The 15,825-nt window shown below is 39.4% G+C and overlaps 1 protein-coding gene across 3 annotated transcripts in view; it reads right to left on the bottom strand.

Annotated features, from left to right (window-relative positions):
• Window positions 1–15,825, bottom strand: part of NR3C1 (nuclear receptor subfamily 3 group C member 1) — a 53,392-nt gene that overhangs the window by 33,415 nt on the left and 4,152 nt on the right. The gene's annotated exons all lie outside the window — the stretch shown is intronic.

The raw sequence follows: 15,825 nt of genomic DNA, 5'->3' as shown, positions 1-15,825 counted from the left end.
GAAGGACTAGACCACGAGAAAAATGAAGATAATATTTTAGCTGCAGTTCATTCATTTTCAGCTTTGCATTCTAGTTATAAAAAAGTGTACCTAGATATTCCGTTGTGCCCATAACCTAGGTTTAAGGTACCATTTAGCTCTTAACTTTCATATCTCAGTTTCTAACACTGCCTGCTAGCAGAAGGACATAATTGGATACAAACCCTTAGATAAAGTTAAAACAATACAACGTTTGTGCAAAGGCCGTCAAGAAATTCCTCATTCTATCCTAAAAGCAAAATAACCTTTGTTCGCCTCAGACCTTATACAATCCCTTTAAGACTAATCTAGCTTTAAGAACACACAAGCACGTACAATTATGCCTGGTTTGTGTCAAATTTTGCTAAAAGGCACAGTCTTTGAAGTAATGACTTAGAAGCAAAGGTATGATGATTCTGTTGTACCACTAATTTTACGTTTCATCTCAGAAATATTTTAAAAATGTCAAATTGATAAACGATAAAGCCTGTGGGTAAAGAACAAAGCAAACCATGCTACTAGGCTTAGCTCCTTGTTTTGGTAAGCTCTTATTAAAACCTGTGGTTAAATGCATGTTTTTAGAGGGATTAACACAGGAACAAAATTTATGGCTGTGCTTTTCGCGCAATGGTAAATTATGTGAATATGTATTCCTTGTAAAACTCCTGTCCTGCTTATACCCACAAATAGCATTTCATCATGAAGGGTTCCACACTCAAATACACCAAATGTTTTTAATTTATGCAAGCATTTATTTACAAGTTGTTGCACCTTCCTTCAGGCACAAGCTCTCAGGGAGGCTTACAAAGTTAAACAAAAATGGTAACAAGTTTTTAAAAATCAAAATATAAGCAATGATGTAAAACAGTATACAACAGGAGAGCAGTAAAGCACAAGATAAAACCAAATAAAGTAAAATATAGAAACAACAACAAAAGCAGCAATATAAGAATTTAAAGTGCTGGAAGTTCTGGAAAAAATCAAAAGGTCTTTATCAGGCTTCCTCAACCTTGGCCCTCCAGATGTTTTTGGCCTACAACTCCCATGATCCCTAGTTAGAAGGACCAGTGGTCAGGGATGCTGGGAATTGTAGTCTCAAAACATCTGGAGGGCCAAGGTTGAAGAAGCCTGGTCTATATTCTGGTGCTGAAAAGCCAAAGCTAATACCAGGCCAGCCTCCCTGGGAACATCAATTGGCATATGGAGTGTTCCAACTAAGAAGGTTTTTTCTCTGGTCACCCCAACTTTTGAAGGTGGTGGGGGACGACGACACAGAGAAGGTCACAAGGAATATAACACTTGGGGACATCCTTCCCAAAGCTGGTCCTTCAGATACTTAGGTCCCAAGCCTTATTTATTTCGTAAGATTTATGCACTGCTTAATTGTAAAAAGAGAAAGAAACAAACCTTAAAGAATTTTATGGAGTCAATTTTATTGCCAATTTACCAATTTCCTGTGGACCAAACGTACCTTATGCTGCTCCGAACTAATGTTTTGAGAATCGAAAAATAGTACTTGTACCACAATTGCTGCTTAAGTAACCTCAACCATGTGCCACAGTTTTGTTTTGTTTTTCAAAGTCCGTTATGTCATCATCCAGACAAAATATGTAACTAATTGAAATTCAAAAAGACCAAGTCCTCAAAATGTAAGGATTTTCTTGCTGGATTAAATTATGGTTCACATAGTCCAGCATTCTGATTCCAACAGCAGTCCAATACCACTGGAGAAACTCGCAAACAGGATGCAAAAAAGATGAAGGCCATTCCCCATTGTTTGTCCCTGGCATCTGGAACTAGTGTTCTCTAACTCTTGGGTGCAATGTTTCAGAGTCAGGGGTGAGGGTTGGGACTGTAACTAGAAGGGTGTGTGTGAAAACCCCCTGCATACATCCCTACTGCATTCAAGTTTTAGTATGTTCGAGAAAGTCAACTCTTACATCCTTCTAAACACAAATGCACAATTTCTGGCTAGCCTAAGCTGCAGGTCAAAACTATCTCTATGTTCCTGCCCCTTCTAGCTTGTCTGGTGCTCAAAGAGGGGGTTCAGAGCACCCCTTTGTCAAGGAGCAACTTAAGAAGCTCCTTACCATTTGGTGCTATTATGGTGAAGGTTCTCCAGAGAGCCAGTGTGGTGTAGTGGTTAAGAGTGGTAGTCTCGTAATCTGGGGAACCGGGTTCACGTCTCTGCTCCTCCACATGCAGCTGCTGGGTGACCTTGGGCCAGTCACGCTTCTCTGAAGTCTCTCAGCCCCACTCACCTCACAGAGTGTTTGTTGTGGGGGAGGAAGGGAAAGGAGATTGTTAGCCGCTTTGAGACTCCTTAAAGGGAGTGAAAGGCGGGATATCAAATCCAATCCAAACCTTGGCCTTGCGGTTACTGAACCACCTCCCAAGTTTTCGTCCAAGCTGGAGCGAAGGTATGGGCTGCTGCGTAACTGCTAGGAAAATTCTTCTCCCACTTTGGAATTTGAAAGTTGGTTGCTTATCACACGACATGGCAAGTCAAGTAAAAAAGTGAAAGTAAAGTCATACGCACACCAACTACGTACACAGCATCATTGTTATCATTTCTATATGCTTGGTTGGTATACAGTATAAAGAAGAGGCCATGCTACTAACCTACACATTTTGGTGATGTGATATTCACAAGTGTTTCTATGAAACTGATTATCTGAAAATAAACTAATCACATCCACATGTATGGTAGACTTCACACACATTGCAAAAAACATGATGTTGATAATGGCAGGTATGTGTGCATCTCAACACATAATTCAAAATACAAGATATATTATCATTTCTGTATGCAACAATATATAATATACTGTTATAGCAAACAGAATTTGAGAAACATTTCTCACATTTAATGGACTTGTAATTGACTAAACTGTCAAATTAAATGAAATGGATGCTCACATATTTTCTGCACACATACATAATAATTATGATGAAATCTTAAATTACATCCTGATTTAAGCAAAATATAAACTGATTTTAAATGTTTTATATATGTTTTATTGTATTTTTACTTATACTGTTTTACTCATATTGTTTTGCTGCTTTGTTGTTTGCTGCCCTGTTGTTGTTTGTTGCCTTTCTTCCTTTGGAAGAAAAGGTGGGATTAAATTTAATGTTGTTTTTTAAGTGTGGGATATATTTTTGTGGTTGGTTTTTAGTGTAGTTGTTTATGTTTGTCATTTAAGAGTTTTTTTTAAGATAAAAAGTGGTTCAGTAAATTTATAAAATAAAAATATTTTCTTATGTCATAACTGGAACTGTAGGAGGAGACTGAATAAGTTTTTTTATTTTAAGAAACCATGATCCAGAGGGAGGGTAGGGGAAAGAGAAAGACTTTTTTTTTTAGCAGACAAAATATGTTGCACCAGGGTAAGGTATACTTTTAAAGGTGTAGCAGATCAAGAGTTTTGACTTAAAATAGCAAATTATCAGAGCATACATTATATAATTGATACATTTAACTGTAATTGAGATTTTTGCATGCATGACAAAGCAACTATAACCAAAGCAAAAGAGCTTCTTTCTTGGAACCACCTTAAAGACTAGGTTAAAAAAAAGACAAAGACATTTTTCTAACCCAAAGTACAAGTCACAAGTTTCAGGATAGTTGCATGCCAGCTGGCACAAATCTTATTTACAAGCTCACTTGCTGTCCAGCGATGGATCCACAAACTACATGTCCAAGATTCTATGGCGTGTAAAAGCCACTCATTTTAATAAGTCAGGAAATTATTTTGACTTTCTAAAAATTAATGCACTGAAGAAGAATGTCACAGTTTGCTAGAAAGTGAACATATGCAGGCCCTCTAAGATGTTGAGCAAATTGCTGTCATGTTCTGAACAGTATACTATTGAAACACAAGAACTTTAATAAAAGTTATCCATGTGCAAAAGTTACTTGTCTGAAGAAAATTAAAGGACTGAGGAATTAACTCACATCTGTAAAAGATCTTATCCGATTCCCATATGCTTGCAAAACTAACTTTATATTAAAGTAGAAATTTAATGGCAGGTGTTGTTATGCATGTTGTTTGGTCTTGGCTAGAACAAAAACAGCAAAGATGGACAGAACAGGGAAAGCAGATGCCACCACCTTTCTTTTATAATCTGATCCATCTGAAGTAAGGGTCATATGAATTTCCAAAAAGTGTTGTTCACAGAACAAATTCGTAGACTGTGCTTGTTACTATTATCCCATTTGGTAATCCACAATGTTTAACCATAGCAGACCATACCCTCGTTGCTTGCATTGATGAAACTATAAATTCTCTTACCTGGTTGGAAGGGGAAGAAAAAAAGGGTTACGATTTTGAACTGGGTCACTGGCCTGATCCAGCAGGGCTTTTCTTATACTCTTATGCTCCTTAACCAGGCACTTTTATCACTGCTAATCAAACCAAACAAAAACCGGTATGTCGTGACAAAATTCTATTCCTCAGAACAGCCATTTTCATGCAGAACTGAAGAAATCACAGACTAAAAAAAAAGGTATGTTTTAGTATGCCTCAGACTCTCTGAAGCGATACACACTTTCAAAATGAAGATGCAAATTTAGAGATGTTTATGCCCATGACAATGCAGTCATGTATATAGAAAAAAACTGTTCTAGAAGAATGATTTGATGTAGGACAGTTTCCTGTGGCTGACTCAACTTTATTGATCAACATGTCCTAAGACTGGCCTTTGAGAAGTGACTGGTGTAACACCTTTTTTAAAAAAAGGATACAGAGAGATTCAAGGAGATTACAGACAGATTGGCTGAAAGCCTGTTCCAGGTAAATTGGTGCAAAGCACTGATTAAAGATACTAAGTTTGCTGAGAAATAATCAACATTGCTTCTGCAAACGTAGGTCCTATCTTATGAAACCTTTAGAATTTTTGCACGTGCTGCAAGGCATGGTGATGGGGTGATCCAGTAGATGCTGTTTATTTGGACTTTCAAAAAGCTTTTGACAAAGTCTCTTACCAAAGACTCCTACACAAACTTATGAGTAATAGAGTAAGAGAAGAACAGGAAGGAGAGTGGAAGAACTGTGCGAACATTATTCTCACAATGGAGGGATGTAATCAGTTAGGTCCACGAAGCATCTGTACTGGAAACAGTACTTTTTAACTTGTTTAAACCTCAGTCAAATAAAAGGATGTAATTTTCTTTGTATAAACAAGGTCGGTACTATAGATGGGGAAAAAAGTCCTATCCGTCCCTCACCTCCCCACCTCAATTTTAAACAGTATGATATTGCCAGTATGATATTCAACAATTGTGTGTGTCTCCTCATGAACACCTTGGATTGTAACATTACATTTTGTTTGGAAAGGTGAGCTAGTAAAGGTCTGGCAAACCAGGACAAAGGTGCCTTGGAAGTTTCCCACAAAACGCATCTATTGAAATGGACAAAGAAGACTCCACCCCCTTCCATACCACGACGGGATTCCAAATATCCCCACCAGCCAATATTTGTGCTGGACCACCCACCTCATGTCATGATGACAGCAGCTGATTAATGGTGAAAGCAACTGGTGGTTATAAGGAATACCCTAGTGCACCTGATCCCAGCAGGACTCTATCAGTGCTGATTAGCTCCGGATTGTTCCTGTATATCTGTGTCTGCATCTGTCCTACACCTGATGTGTTTGGAAGTTGGGCATGATTTGGGTGGGCCAAATTAGAAGCAGCGGGCCTAATTCTTTTTGATAAGCAGAAACCAGGACCATAGGATTTTTTGTGCACCTAGAAATCTCAGTTTCATGACCACACTACTCTTTTGTGAATCTTTTTAACTGCCCCAGAACTAAGTGGGACGCCAGAATATCAAAGTCATACTTGTCCTTCCCAGGATTTCCCCTGCACGTTTTTTGTTAGCCAAATTGTCTGCCAGCAAAACTAAACATTTATAGACCCTGGCTAAATGTCCATTCTTAAATCTCTGAATCCCTTAATTCCAGGCGGTTCTAAATGTACACCCTGCAAAGACAGACGCAACCTGACTAACCCTGGTCTCCCATCTGACTGTTCTTTGTCCACATCCCTACTCTGGATTATGTCTAGTAAAGTATTGGCGTGGCTGAGGAAAATCTATTATTTTTACCTTCTTTCTGGATATTACCCCAATGTTAGGAATCTTCATTCCCACTTCCAGTGTTTCACACAGCATGTGAGGAAGAAACGTTCTGTGTCTTATACTTCAGACTGCTTCCGAAGCCAAGCATTTCACTACACAGCCTCTGTGGCTGGCAGCCATCTTACTAATCCTCTGCTCTCTCTCCCCCCACCCCAATCTCTGGAACAGCCTTAACAGTTAACTACTAAACCCTGTTTGCATCTTGAAGCGAATGCAACCCACAACTGCGCGTTCACCACTTCCGCGGATGAGCGTGACGTCATTTTGAGCGTCTGCGCATGCGCTCCATTACTTCCGGGTCGCCGCGGAGCATAACCTGAAAATGCTCAACCTGAAGCACATTTCACCCGAGGTATGACTGTAATGTACTTTCTCAATAAACCTCAATTTCTGAAATGGCTGTGACTGCATCTCTCTTGCTCTGCAGTGTATCTTGTGAAGACATTTTGCTACTTCGACTAAACAATCTGAAGTTACTCAGTCTGCTGTAAATGAAAGCCAGGACTGGAGTGAGAAACTGCTCCTCTAGCATATCTGAGCTAAATTCTCTCAAACTATTCATATTTTGGAATGGCTTATTCCCTAAACGCAGAGAAATAGTTCGCAGATGTGTAGACACATGTTCCGAGTAAGTGTGGTAACAGTGAGTAATGAGTGTAACTCTTCTGGAACAACCCTGCCCGTATGAAGCAGAAAACAAACAATATATTTGGGGAATCTTCACCACTTGCATTTTATGCAGGATGGTAATGCCGATCAGTTAATTCAAATCTATGCAATATACTGTAGTAGGTGAACGGATGAAGATCTAAATAGTGAAATGAAACACAGAGGAGTAGTAGAAGATTGTCTCACACATACGCTGTACTTGATGATGCTGTCAGCAAATAATAACTTTTGTGGGCGAATGAGCCAATATGTTGTCTCATGCTACATATAGAATTTTCACATCCCCTCAAACACAGAGCTTCTTTGATAACTTTGAGACATGTTTTTGCTACAACATGAAGAATGTAAGCTTTACACCAGTATCATCTCAAAATTTAAGAAGTTTTTAACTTTGAAGTATGGATATTAGCTATGAAAGAATGACCAGAAGACATAGGCTTAGTTGCACACTTTCTCCCTTAGAAATTGCTTGGCAGTTTAACTGGCACATTTGCCAACAGAATGGGTTTGAAATTCTGAGAATTAAAACAAGTGTGCGTAATCTAGCAAAATGTTACTCATTAATTGCCTCAATCAAATGGAACGGTCAACTGCAGCTATGCCCCATTCCATTGCCTTGACTATGAGTCAGTCAAAATTTTGCTGGCTTGTACTCAATGTCACTGATTTCTTCCTCCTTCCTGCAGAAACATTTCTTATCCTTCTCAGTGCTTAAACATACCAAGGCAATGGGCAACAGAAGAATTTTCCAATCTCTACCTAGGTGGCTGGCATTTTGCTGCACACCTTGCAGGAGATTTCCTTCAAATCTCAAAGCATTTCCAACCATACTATTTTTGTACACCTCTGAAGTTTCTCCCTATGCAAGTGGCCCATGTCACCCACAAGAAGCATAACTCAACGCTAGAAATGTTGTTGGCACCTGTCTGCTCCAGAGGCAATGCAGTAAGCACTCTGGGGGTGAAGTCAAACCACTGTGTTAGCAGTATCAAAGTGACCTCCCCAGCACATACGCCTTGGCAGTGTGTATGAAGGTCCTGGGCTACTCAGACGACAAGACCCCCCTCCCTCTTGGCCTTGCTGATGAGGTCCAAAGGAAAGCAGAGCAATACATTTGGCAGGAGCTCAGCTGCAGGAGCTGCCAGAAGGAGGCTGTGATGGACAGCAGAGCCAGACCAGAGTCTGGTGATGAAATTCCTCAAAATCTCACCAGAGTGCAGGAGCCTAGCTCTGATTGGCTCCCAAGACAATGGCTAGAGGGGGTGGAGCAACACTTTGGAGAGGGAGAAAAAGAGAAGCAGTTTTTAGATAGGGATAGAAAAGGGAAAGAGCTGGAGTTAGAGTTTAGTTTGAGAGATAAGGCTTGATTTGAGATGGGAGACAGTGTGATTACGATAGGGTTTGTCTGAGAGAATTGGTTCTGATTTGAGATGAACATCTTCTCTAAAGAAACGATCTACTAATGGTCTGTTATACTAATTGAAATACTTCAGGAGTGGGGTTTTCAAGAGAGTGGGTAACTGACAAAAAGTGCCCCTCGCTCATAAACCAAAGTATTAAGATGGGAAGTAAGCTGTGCTGCGTCAGAAGTATTTAACTGTAACACCTGCCATAATAACTAAGTAAAGGAATGAGAGTGAAGTAACAGAAATTGAGTTAAGCATTTTACCACCTATTCTAGAAACCTGAACATCTACCTGAAGTTTAAAAACTGATTTTTAGCTATTGAAGTTTAAGAAAAGCTGTACATATACTACTGTGTTTAAGCCTGTGACATCTTTATATTTGGTTTAAGTAATAAACTGATTTCTACCTGAAAGAATGCATCTCCTGACCCAACTTTGTTCCACTTTTGTAAATAATACTCCTCCTGAGACTCCCTGAATCGAAATTTCCCTCCCACAAGATAGCCTGTGGTAAATTGTATAAATTGGCTTTATTGGTGAACTGTGTGGTGGGTCCACTATATTTAATTTGAGGGTAGTTACAGGGCTGAGTCTGCTACAGAGACATACAAGGCGCCATCCAACCATCTTAGGGACTCCACTGCAGATTTGAGTAGGCTTTACTTCTTAGCCTTATATTCTCCTGAAGATATCTCACAAGCCAGCAGAAGTTTAGGATCAGTTTTTTCCTTCTCCTAGATGGGCTACCCATTTGCCCCTCACTTCCCTCGCAGTGGTGTCCAAACTTTTTTCAAAGAGGGCCAGATCTGATGAAGTGAAGGGCCGTGGCGGCCGGCCAAAGTTGTTGACCCTTTCCAAGGATTGAAGTTGTTGAGCTTTAAGGGGTAGAGTTGTTGAGCTTCTTTTAGGATTGAAATTGTTTCGTTGAGGGTTTTTTAGGAGTTTACCCCAGGAAATAAACTGCCACAGGGGCCAAACTAGACCCTGAAATGGACTTTGGACATGCCTGTTCTACAGCATGTGCAGAAACGTCTTCTTGGCTATTTGACCCACTATTGGTATCACCCCCACAATCTGCTGGAGCATGCAGGGGTTTGAGACCCATCGGCTACTCTCACCTGGTTTAATGTAAAATTAGTAAATGAGAATTTTGTTCTCAGTGTATGAGAAACATGCCTCAAAGTCAATAAATCAATGGCTAGCGTCACGAAACATGTACCAACTTCTCACATCATTGTTAAAAAATAGCAGAGGGAAAAAACTGTTGACCAAATTTATACCTAACTCTGGGTGAACCAACACGCTACCCTCCTGAATGTATTGATGCACCCTTGCAATTGTTCACATACCTATGCTTCAGAGAAACAGATTAGTAGACTGCTGATAAAAAGAGGCAGTGCTTTCTATTACAGTGGTGCCTCGCAAGACGAAATTAATTCGTTCCGCAAGTTTTTTCTTCTTGCGAGTTTTTCATCTTGCGAAGCACGGTTTCCCATAGGAATGCATTGAAAATCAATCAATGCGTTCCTATGGAGACCGTCCGGGGAAAGAGGGGAAGCGCCGCGCGCCTTCCCCTCTGTCCCTGGACCTGTTTTAAAGCAAGGGAAGGGGCAGCGGGGAGAATCGCTTCTCCCCGTTGCCGCCCCTTGGTTCAAAAGGGGTCCGGGGAGAGAGGGGAAGGCGCGCGCGCCTTCCCCTCTGTCCCCGGAGATTGCTGGGCTGGCAACGGGGAGAAGCGATCTTCTCCCCGCCGCCCCTTGCTTCAAAAGAGGTCCGGGGACAGCGGGGAAGACGCGCTGCGCTTCCCCGCTATCCCCGGAGCTTGCGGGGCAAGCTTTGTTTTGCGAAGCAAGCCCACAGGGAAATGCGTCTTGCGAAGCGGCTAAGAAAACGAAAAACTCCTTCGTCTAGCGAGTTTTTCGTCTTCCGAGGCATTCGTCTTGCGGGGTACCACTGTAGTTGTCATCAGAACAAACAAAAACAATAACCCAAAATTATACTGTAGCCAGCTCCTACATATAACACATACCTCACTTATTTCAAAGGTAGAGCCATGGTAGAGCCTACAGGATTAAGTACAGTGGAACCCATGTTACAAACACCTCGGGTTACAGACGCTTCAGGTTACAAACTCCGCTAACCCAGAAGTAGTACCCCAGGTTAAGAACTTTGCCCAAGGTTGAGAATGGCAATTGCGTGCTGGCAGTGCGGCAGCAGTGGGAGGCCCCATTAGCTAAAGTGGTACCTCAGGTTAAGAACGGTTTCAGGTTAAGAACGGACCTCCAGAACGAATTAAGTTTGTAACCAGAGGTACCACTGTATAAGTGTCTGATTAAATGGATTTGGAAAATCCAGTCACAATCTCCAAATGAAAATTATTAAATGCTTAGTTTTGACAGGCAAAATGAGTATTCCTCCCTATCTCCAGATACCAGAATGGTGCTCCCCATAGTAGAACAAATTGTTTTAGTTTGTCTTTACACAGGAACCACTCTAGTATCCACTACAAACCTTCAGATTAGTTGAAGCCATTTTCAGGCAGTTGTCATGCATAGAATACTAACTTGGGAAAACTTTGTGCCCCTTTCACATAGCAGTGCACATTCCATCTGCACTATTTTGTCTCTCTGCATTCCCTTATCCTTTTGTGAATTCCTGGCAAACGAAGTAGCACATCTAGAATACAACACAAATAAAAGGCTAAATGCAAATCTGTACATCCTAGGACTTCCATGAAATGATTTTCACCTGCTAAAACCAATCTGGTATTAAGCTTCGGGTATTAAATGGATATTAATGATACTGTTTTGAATATAAACAGACACACGCACACATACACTTGCTTATTCTTCCTAACTCTTTCTAAGTGGTACTGAATATTCTTCTCCCAACCCTGGTGCTCTTCAGTTATTTAGCTGCCCAGAGTGGCCGGGGAAACCCAGCCAGATGGTCGGGGAATAACAACAGCAGCAACAACAAATAAATTATTATTATTATTAACTACTGAGGCTGATGGAAGTTGTGGTTAAACAACATCTGAATGACACTGGAATGGAAATGCATCTTGAATTTGAGTGTTCTATACAGCCCACTTCAGGCTTTATCATGCCATGGGGCAACATGGGTATAACACCAACAACTCTTAAAAGAGTTCAAATGGCTAACAACTGTCATGAAACCTACTACAGCAGTTACTCTTGTTGCTTTACCTACAAACTATGTAACAACTTCTCATAGGGCACTCATGTCTGTCATAGCCTTTGCAGTATCAAAAGACTGTTGTTTTTGCTAACAGATTTCTTGTAGCATGCACACAGTCCATGAAATTTATGTAATAATTTTTTTTAGGCTTTAAGGTGCCGCAAGAGTCTTCATTTAGATTTAGTTATGGCTGCACTTTTATTTGGGAGCAAGACTTAATTCAGTAAGATGTGTATTGTGGTAGGAAAAGCTCCAGCAACTCTCAGGCTCATGCATGTTTCCTCCCCCTCCAGTACACCTGCAAAGAGGGCACTGGAAGCTTGTGTCCCAGTTTTAATTAACTGCTATTTGTTGTTCTGTGCAAAACCAACATGATGAAGCTATGGTTTGTATGAAACAAGTCAATGTCAGACATTAGGTTAAGATTAACCATAGTTTTTAACCATAGCGTAAAACACATTTTAGGGTTTAAACTGAATATTAAACTTCAGTTAATCAAAAAAACATACTGCAGCTCTCAGTCTCATCACAGCTGCACTGAAAGAGATAAAAGAGAGTGTGAGACCCTAAGGGTTGTTGCGGTTTGTTTCTGCCTGAACTGGCCCAGTCTTACTTCTGAGAAAGCATGCATAATAATAATTTAATAATTTATTATTTATACCCCGCCCATCTGGCTGAGTTTCCCCAGCCACATCTGATCAGGTTTCACAAGGGCTCCAAAATGAATCTGTCAAAGTGACTTTTACAAGAGAAATCAGATGTGCTTGGATAGGAAGTGAGAAGCATAATGACAGACTAGAATAACTATTTTTAAAAAATTAAACAATACATGGAGAAGCAGGCGAGATATAAGAGCAGATATCAAATCATGAAATGTTAAGTCTAAATAATACATCACATGTGGCAGAAATCTACACAACTAGCAATTAGCAAGTTGGGAGTACCTTCAGAAATCTTTTAAAATGAAAGCTGTATTTGAAATTTTTAAAAAGTATATTTAATAATAGACAGATTAGCTATGTACTTCCACAATGATACTGGTTTATTCTTTCAGCAGACTGGCCTAGGTATGTTCCAAAATGCATGTACAATCATTAGTACTTGCTGCATAGATCAGAAATGGGGAATCTGTGGTGTTCATATGAACTATAGCTTCTATCATCTCTGACTACTAGCCATCCTTACTCCAGGTGATGAGAACTGTACTCCAACAAACTCTGGAGAGCACTATCCTTGCTGCAGAATCTCATTCACGCACAATGTCAATCCACCATTTGAAGGCTTATTCTTTCCCCATTTCAATTATTTGCTTTCCCTTTAGTACAAACTAAATTTTGCCATTATTTTGCAAGCCATGGTTTTTTATTTGGTTTGTAATCCTACCGTATGGCTTTCCCATTTCAACAGACTAAAACCTTTAATATCATCCTTGCAACAATACACACAGAGATGAAATACAATTACTTAAACCTGAGACACTTCAGAATAGGAAAGAGGGGAAACTGGAAAATAACAGCCCCTCTGTTGTCCCCTAGGCATTCATATTTCTGCTGAAATTCAGTTTAAAAAGATGCTAAACCACTGTTTGCAGCAACTGTTGTTTAAAATAAAGGCCACAGCTTAGTCTAAATTAGCAGTACCCAACTGGTGCCTTTCAGATATTGTTGGGACTCCTTACTTCCATTAGTCCCAGTCAACATGGTGAATGGTCTAGCATAATGGAAGTTCAACTCCTGCGTCATCTGCAAGGCTCCATGTTGGCTACCCCTGGTCTAGAGCTACTATAGGTTTTCTCTTTCCATTTGCTTAGTGTCCCTTTTTGTAGTAGAACTGCCTTAAAGGCAGGCTTACTGTTAAAACAGTTGTTAATCTGGACATCACACCAAACCATAACTACAGCGCCCTTAATGAGGGGTAGGCATGATGTCTGAAGTGTTTACATTTAAACCAATAAAATGCTCTGTAAGCTCTTAGGAATAAAACTATATTTAATATTTTCTTTTTAAATTTCCTAATATAGTATTATAACACAAACAAAATAGCTCTCCACCAAATATCAAATCAAACTGTGCCCCTAACTTACAGCCTTGCCAATGAAAATGTGTGAGCTGTTAGTTAAAGACTGCCACTCCAGTAGACTATATTCCTAACCATGTAAGCCTATACTAAAAAGGATATTCTATTAAATTTAATGTGATTTATTCCCAGGTAATTAGGACTTGGATTGCAACTGTATCATGCTGAAAAACGTGAAAGTATGAGTTACTAGCTCAATATGCACGTCCTACTTGAAAAACAAGTTATTCATCAAAACACTGCTATTGATTTTGTAGAGCCCTTTAGTTCTTCTACCAATTGGAATAAACTACTAATTGGAATAAATGTCAACCAGTCAAGTACATTCACTGTTTCAACAATGTCCTACAAAAGAAACATTTTCATAATTTTACATAATTAATTTTCACTTTGTTCTAAAGGTTGTATTAGTCAAGAGTTCAGCTGTGCAGCATTAAAAAGTATAACTATTGTTAGCTATGTCAATTTTATCTGAGTTAGATGGCCATGTCATGAGCAAATCTTAGTCAAAGTTTCTGGATGATGAAATATATTCCAGCCTAGAAACACTCCTGCCGTCCTAAATTAGTCAGCCTTTAAAGTGCCATGAGGATCTTTGGCCTGGTTTGCATGTCACTTTAAATCATTAGGACTGAAGCAAGCATGTAGTGTGCTGGTGTACGCTGCTCAAAAGTACCATGGTGCTCCACCACCACGTGGAAGAGGAAACGAACTAGAGGCTGCGCTGTCATTACGCACACTTTTTTCCTAGCAAACTGATGGTGAACCAATGTTCATACTTGAATCACTATCATGGTTTGTTAGGAGAGAAACAAACAATGAGTTCACATATATAAGCCAGTCTTTGGTTCATTTCCTATTCCATGCAGGAAAGGAAGGAAGGAAGGAAGGAAGGAAGGAGGAGCACTATGGAGACATGAGGAGTTTGCACAAGCAGTTTAGCATTTTCTGAAAAATGTATTTGTTGCTTGAACTATGTATATATTAGTGCTACTTTCCTATAAATAAACTGCAGAACAATCTGAAATAAAAGCAACTTCTAAATACACTGTTTAAATTAAATATCAGAAATAGATTGGGATGGCATAAAAAAGGAGTCAGCAATCATTAGCTTTCATATTTCAAAGCATAGTATTTCACAAGCAAGAATTTCAGACATGCCAGGCAATGTCATCAGTTGGATAAATATTACCACTAAACACTGCCCCCCAACTCCTAGGTATAAGTTTACCATTTAATGCATATATTATAGATTTTACATTGCATTAATGTTAAAATATATTAGAAAAATGTATCTAATTCTCCCCCCATATTCTTATCAAAAGGAATAACTCAAATCACAGTATCTACAGTATTTAAGTCTCATGAGTTTCTCACTGTGTTTCTTGAGTGACATTTACTGAAGTAACTGTATAAGTAACTTGATGATAAAAAGCAGCCTAGCAACAAGTCCCCTCTTCTTCAGCAGAAATTCCTCAAAAATGTTCCAAAAACATGCAGTACAAACTGTTGCTCATTATAATATCATAAAACAAAACATACTAGTTGCAAACATTCCATGTGAAGGGGTACAGTATGGTATTCACAATGAGATTCCCATGAGCAATGAGATTCCCTATCCATCCCTGCAGCGTGAATCGATGGGCAAGAATGAAAATAGGACATTATAAGGAACAGGAGCTTGGTGCATGCCCCAGAATTCTTAGAATGTCTTACCACTCCATGCATACCAGCATATGCACATCCAGGTGTAATAAGGGAAGTCCCAGATCAATTGCAAAATAAAAACCTGTATACCATTTTGTTAAGTATGCATGCAGAACAAATCAAGATTTTCAGATAAGCCTTAAGGCAATTTCAATATGTAGGATAATTTTTTAAAGCAAGGTGCAGGCTTTAAATCACTTGAAACAAAAGCATAAATGAAAGTTTAAAATAAAAGTGAGAGAGGCAACAATGAAAAAAATGTAAGTTGCTATCACCACATTTCACATTTCTAGGTTCTGGATAAATTTTCTGTTCATACAGACTTGGAATGAAAACATACTTTTAAAAAAACTTCTGCTCCAAATATTTTCCACATTTAGCATTATCAAGAAAGACTACTCCATGTTTTTTTATCAACACAATAAAGTCTTCCTATGATTCATTTCTCAATGGTAACCAAAATGTAGATTGAAACATAATGTATTATCTTTTCTCTTTTAAATACTGTTGATCAAGGGGAAGGCGGAGGGGAATCCTACTTTGAACACTAGATTTGTAGGCTGTAGTTACTATACCAAAGCAGGCACAGCACAACATGATGGGAA

Source organism: Podarcis raffonei, chromosome 2, assembly GCF_027172205.1.
Source record: "Podarcis raffonei isolate rPodRaf1 chromosome 2, rPodRaf1.pri, whole genome shotgun sequence".
NCBI lineage: Eukaryota > Metazoa > Chordata > Lepidosauria > Squamata > Lacertidae > Podarcis > Podarcis raffonei.
The sequence above is the reverse complement of the archived record's forward strand: the minus strand, read 5'-3'. Positions and strand labels throughout refer to the sequence as shown.